Source organism: Pseudochaenichthys georgianus, chromosome 18, assembly GCF_902827115.2.
Source record: "Pseudochaenichthys georgianus chromosome 18, fPseGeo1.2, whole genome shotgun sequence".
In the NCBI taxonomy this organism is placed as follows: domain Eukaryota; kingdom Metazoa; phylum Chordata; class Actinopteri; order Perciformes; family Channichthyidae; genus Pseudochaenichthys; species Pseudochaenichthys georgianus.
Genome location: NC_047520.1, coordinates 1,744,519 through 1,749,874, shown reverse-complemented (window position 1 = coordinate 1,749,874; position 5,356 = coordinate 1,744,519). Strand labels below are relative to the sequence as shown.

The window sequence follows — 5,356 nt, the reverse complement described above, 5'->3', positions numbered from 1 at the left end:
TGTGTGTGTGTGTGTGTGTGTGTGTGTGTGTGTGTGTGTGTGTGTGTGTGTGTGTGTGTGTGTGTGTGTGTGTGTGTGTAGTTATGGTCTGAAGGTGGATATATGGGCGGCGGGGGTCATCACCTACATCCTGCTGTGTGGATTCCCTCCTTTCAGAAGGTCAGTTTAAATAAAGTCAGTGTCTCTACTGGGACATGCCTCTTCTCACCCTCTGTCTGAAACCAGTCTGCTCTGATTGGTTAGCTGGCCGACTCCGTTGTGATTGGTTAACACCTAAGAGATGTCCCGCCCCTTAGCCTATCACGTGCAATGTGTTGGAGCGCTATAGCCAATAGGAGCGCAAGTGTTACATAGTGATGTCACCGTGTTCCGGGAGTAAACTACATAGGTCTTGAAACTTATGTATCATAAGTGTTGTATTCTTCTGGTTTTTAAAGCTGAATTGCAGTAAAAGTTTTCTTATATTTATTGTTATTTTCTCCGCGTTACCGATGACGATTGATCAAAATTCTCTGGGTCTAAATATTTACAAAAGCACTTATAGTCAACCCTATAATATCTTTACAAAATCAAAGTATTTGGTCAAAAATATTGTGATAATTGATATAATCCATATCGTCTAGCTATAAAAGACGTTGATAATTTACAGTTATTTTGTTAGAAACTGGTTCAGCTCAGGTTTGCTTTCCCCCAGAATGTAACCTTGATATATTAAAACAAATGTGATGTGTTTCTAATGCTGCTGACTAATTATTTGGTTGTTATTTTTCCACGTCCGCTCCTCAGTGAGAACAACGTGCAGGAGGAGTTGTTTGATCAGATCCTCCGAGGGAAGCTGGAGTTTCCGTCTCCGGACTGGGACGACATCAGCCTCCCAGCCAAGGTACGGATCACTCAAACAGACAGAAAATTAAATAAAGTCAACGTTTATGTTAATAAATAATGCTGTAGGTTGGTCAGGTTGACTGAAAACCCTGAGTAATAAAGGTTGAATGGTGTTTTTCGAGTAATACATGAGTTGCTTCAACATTTACTGCTTCCTGGTAACAATCACATGACCTGTTCCTCAGATGCTGATTAGTCAGATGCTGCAGGTGAACGTTGACACTCGATTCACCGCAGAGGAAGTCCTCTCTCACCCCTGGGTGACGGTAAGACACACACACACACACACTTTACACACACACACAAATTACAAGAGGGGAACTAACATGTTGTGAAAATCCCGTTGATTTCAGACATTAACGCGTTTATCCGTCAGAAATCAACACATCTAAAAGCTCTGAGTGATTTAAATAAAAGCCGAAGTTAACTTTACATCCTCCTGATTATAAAGAAACTGTGAAATCATTTTAATCGCAAGTTTATTTCTTTGTATCTGATGTTAAATATCGGGATTAAAACGACTCGTTTTATGAATGGACTGGTTTAACGGCTGTTTCTCTCAGTTAGACAGCAGAGCTTAATACTACAATGACTTATTAAAGAGCAGCACATGATGTTAAACACGTTCAATTCAGCCTTTAAAGGGAGTTCTTCTCAATGAAAATTCTGTTCCTAAAAAAAGCTGGAGCTTGAAAGCATCAATCCGTGCCATAATATGCAACTAAGGGCTAAAACACACAATCAGAAATACAGGATAGTAAAACAAAAACTGACATGTGGAGAAAATGCTTGCTGCACTTTTGTCTACTTGTCTGTCAGTCATTCATTTCGGCAGCTTATAAAAACTTTGTTAACGACGAAAATAATGGGAAATTGTTGTCTCTAATCAAGTTACTCATTAAAAAGCAACAGTGCAAAACATTTAATGTATTTATTTGTCAATTTATGGAACATGTTAGAAACAAAACAAACAATAATAATAATTGTAATAATAATAATAATTATCTCAAAGAGAAGCAAAATAAAAATAAAACTTTCAAGATATAAAAAATAATAATTCTCAAATAGTTTCGGTCATGTTCAAAAGGGGCAAGAAGAAGCTTAAAAACATTTCTGGTCCGACCCCCTCTAGCGTACATTGTTGAAATGTAAAGTCAACTGCAAAAAGGTAATCCGAGTACTCACTCTTGTTCCTTGTTCCTTGTGTTTGTTCAGGATGACCCTCACACTGTGAGCAGCGCTGAAGAACAAGCCAGTGGAGACGCTCTGGAACCACTGGAACCAGAGCAGGAATCCGCCGCACTGGAAACCAAACAGGTTCCCTCCCCTCTGGTCTGAAAACACACCACATCTCATCGACTGGAACCACAGGAAACACCACTTGTTGGGTCAACTGGAAACCCAAAAGATTCCCAGTTCTGGTCAAGACTGAGAACAGAGGGTTTCCAACACATTTGGTCTATAAATCGTCCCGTTTTGGAAAATAAAGGAGTTGTATGTTCTGAAAGACTCACAAGTCCATCATCGGTCTAGGACAGGACCGGTTTACCCCAACTGGAAACCCAATGATTTCTCTTCAATCTGAACAACTCCCTGTTTCTACTGGAAACCCCCAAAAAGATTCCCAGTTCTGGTCAAGACTCGTCCAGGAAACCAGAGGATTTCGAACAAATCTGGTTTCGAAATTGTCCTGTTTTGGAAACTAAAAGGAGTTGTATCTTCTGGAAGAATCACAAGTCCATTATCAGTCTAAGAAAGGACCGGTTTACCCCCGATGGGAACCCAATGAGTTCTCCTTAATCTGAACTAGAACAAGTCCCTGATTCTACTGGAAACTAGGGCTGTCCCGAATACCATTTTTCGGGCTCCGGATATTCGGTAGTAATCAGCAGCGAATATTCGGCCCGCGCGGGGGGGGATATCCTTTTCTTTGAAATTGAAAAGGATATCGCATTGTGTTTGTTACTTTCGTTGCAGTTGTGTCTTAAGTGTAATTTGGCTTGGCTTCCTATTTACGGACATGCTTTTATTTTGAAGGAGAGGTAGCGCTGTTGACAGGAAGTTGTTGTTGCATTGGAAACAACGTGACGGAGATTAACGGAGAAAAGTAATGTCTACATATAAAGACGGAGAAAGTAAACAATAACGTTTATGGTTAAGTGTTAGCACCCCCGAACAAGCTCTTACGTTGATATTGGAGATTTCAATAAATTCAATTTGGAAAAAAAGGGAAAACAAACAAAACGAATATCGGAATAACGAAATTGAAACCCGAATAGTACTCCAATGAACGAATATTCGGATATTCGAGTACAGCCCTACTGGAAACCCCCACACAGATTCCCAGTTCTGGTCAAGACTCGTCCAGGAAACCAGAGGATTTCCATCAAATCTGGTTTAGAACTCGTCCTGTTTTGGAAACCAAAGGAGTTTTATATTCTGGAAGACTCATAAGTCCGTCATCGGTCTAGGAAAGGACCGGTTTACCCCCAATGGAAACCCAATGATTGCTATTCAATCTGAACTAGAACAAGTCCCCGTTTCTTCTACTGGAAACCCTAAGAAGATTCCCAGTTCTGGTTAAGACTTGTCCAGGAAACATCTCGTCCTGTTTTGGAAACTAAATAAGTGTTTCTTCTGGAACCCAAACAGTCCCACTACCACCTTTTTAGGAGATGTCTTTACCCCAATGACTTCTCTTGAATCTGAACTAGAAAACCCCAAATCATCCCCATTTCTAGTTATGAATGTTCCAGAAAACCAGAGAAATCTAAAACTAGTCTAGAACTTGTCCCTTTACCCTTAAATCTGAACTAGAACATCTTCTCGTTTCTTATACTGGGAAACATATTCCAACATTCCTCTATAAATGTAATAAATAGCAAGTTTCCCCAATTCTGCTGTTGTCATCCATTTTTAGGTCATGAAAACCAATCGAACTCCTGAACCCTTCATGATTTTGGTCAGGAAAAATTCCCGTTTCATCTCCTGGACAATGAGCAAATTTGGTCTAGAGCTCATTCTCTTCATTCACCTTAAACCAAACTCAAGTATCTCTAAAGACGTTCCACTATCAACAGGTTTCTTCACCTCTCGCTCAACTGGAAACAAAACCAAGGTCTCAGTTGCTATTTCCAGTTCATCTTGTGGAAACTGCCTCTGGTGTAGACTCTCTTTTAATCTCCTGAAGACTTTCACAAGTCCCGTCTCTGCTGCTGTACTGGAAAGTATTTATTTGAATCACTTCTCTATCATGGAATAGGGGCCTATTTTCTTCTGTCTGGACACTAACGGGTACTTGAAGGATAACTCCATATTAACTTTGGGACACCATGAAGGTGCTTTTGGACACTTCCTGTTTCAATACCCAGTGTCTCTTGGGACTGGACCAATTTCCTGAAAAAATGGGCCTTACTTCTGGGATATGAATCACTGATTTATTGACAAACGTTCCCTCTGGTTTAGGGATCACATTCCCAGTATGTCTTCCATTTGTTCTGGAAAACGTCCCATTTATCCTGCCTTTACCTGAGGAGATTTCTGAGTACTGTGCCTGTTTACGCTGCTGATAAAATATCCTAAATCTCAGCTCTTACCTTCCATAAGTTCACCCATTCAGACCCTAGCATTCGTCATTGGCTGTATAGACAGACAAGGCCCATTGTTGTTATGGATTTTTCATAATTTTGCTGTCTTTTGAAAAGGTAAACCATTGGTTTAATGGGATAGTTTTGGGATTTTTGCCATTTGTAAAGAGTTATATAGGAGAATATCAGCCAAAAGACTAAAGAAGACTATATCCAAAGCTCCGGAAATGTCTAAACGTCACTAATTATTGCTTTTAGGTTCATTGGTTTAATGAAAAGACTTAAAGGCATTAACAAATTGGCAAATTGTGCTGTATTTCCCCAAAACATGTGCCCAGCATTTAACAAAAAAAGGGTTTTTACAGACAAATTTACACTTGGTTTATGGTTGTAAAGATTAGTCCAAAAACTGATATTTAAAGGATGTGTTTTGGGGGAAATACATCAGAAAAATCTAAAGATAATGAGCCTCCTCTACATAGACTCCACTCTTATCACCTGTCCTCGTACTGTAACTCAGATTAATGAGTGACTTCTAAACCTCACACTTTAAAAAAAAAAAATGAACAGACCTTTTAAAGGTTTTTAGCTGCAGTCTGACGGCTCGTCCCTCCTGCAGCGAGCGGGGGATAAAACATGTTGTAAATACTGTAAATATCTCTCTGTCTGTTGGTGTCTGTCTGTGTGAGTCCGTGTTGAAGTAGGGAAACGGTAGCAGTTCTGAAAACAAAAAATACTACAATGAAAAGAAACAATCTCATCATAAACGTGTGTCAGCAACCTGATGAAAACCTTGAATATACCCCCAAAAAACTCACATTTATAGCGTTTTAAAATGTACATATCGGATGTTATTTAAGTACATTCACTCGAGTAGTAGAATG

At 39.6% G+C, this 5,356-nt stretch overlaps 1 long non-coding RNA gene across 1 annotated transcript; it reads left to right on the top strand.

Moving 5' to 3' along the window:
* Positions 1 to 80: 80 nt before the first annotated feature.
* On the top strand, positions 81 to 3,967 carry LOC117464086 (uncharacterized). The gene is made up of 4 exons (XR_004553998.2): positions 81 to 159; positions 787 to 883; positions 1,071 to 1,151; positions 2,101 to 3,967. It is a non-coding gene; the product is annotated as an uncharacterized lncRNA (long non-coding RNA).
* Positions 3,968 to 5,356: the final 1,389 nt, after the last annotated feature.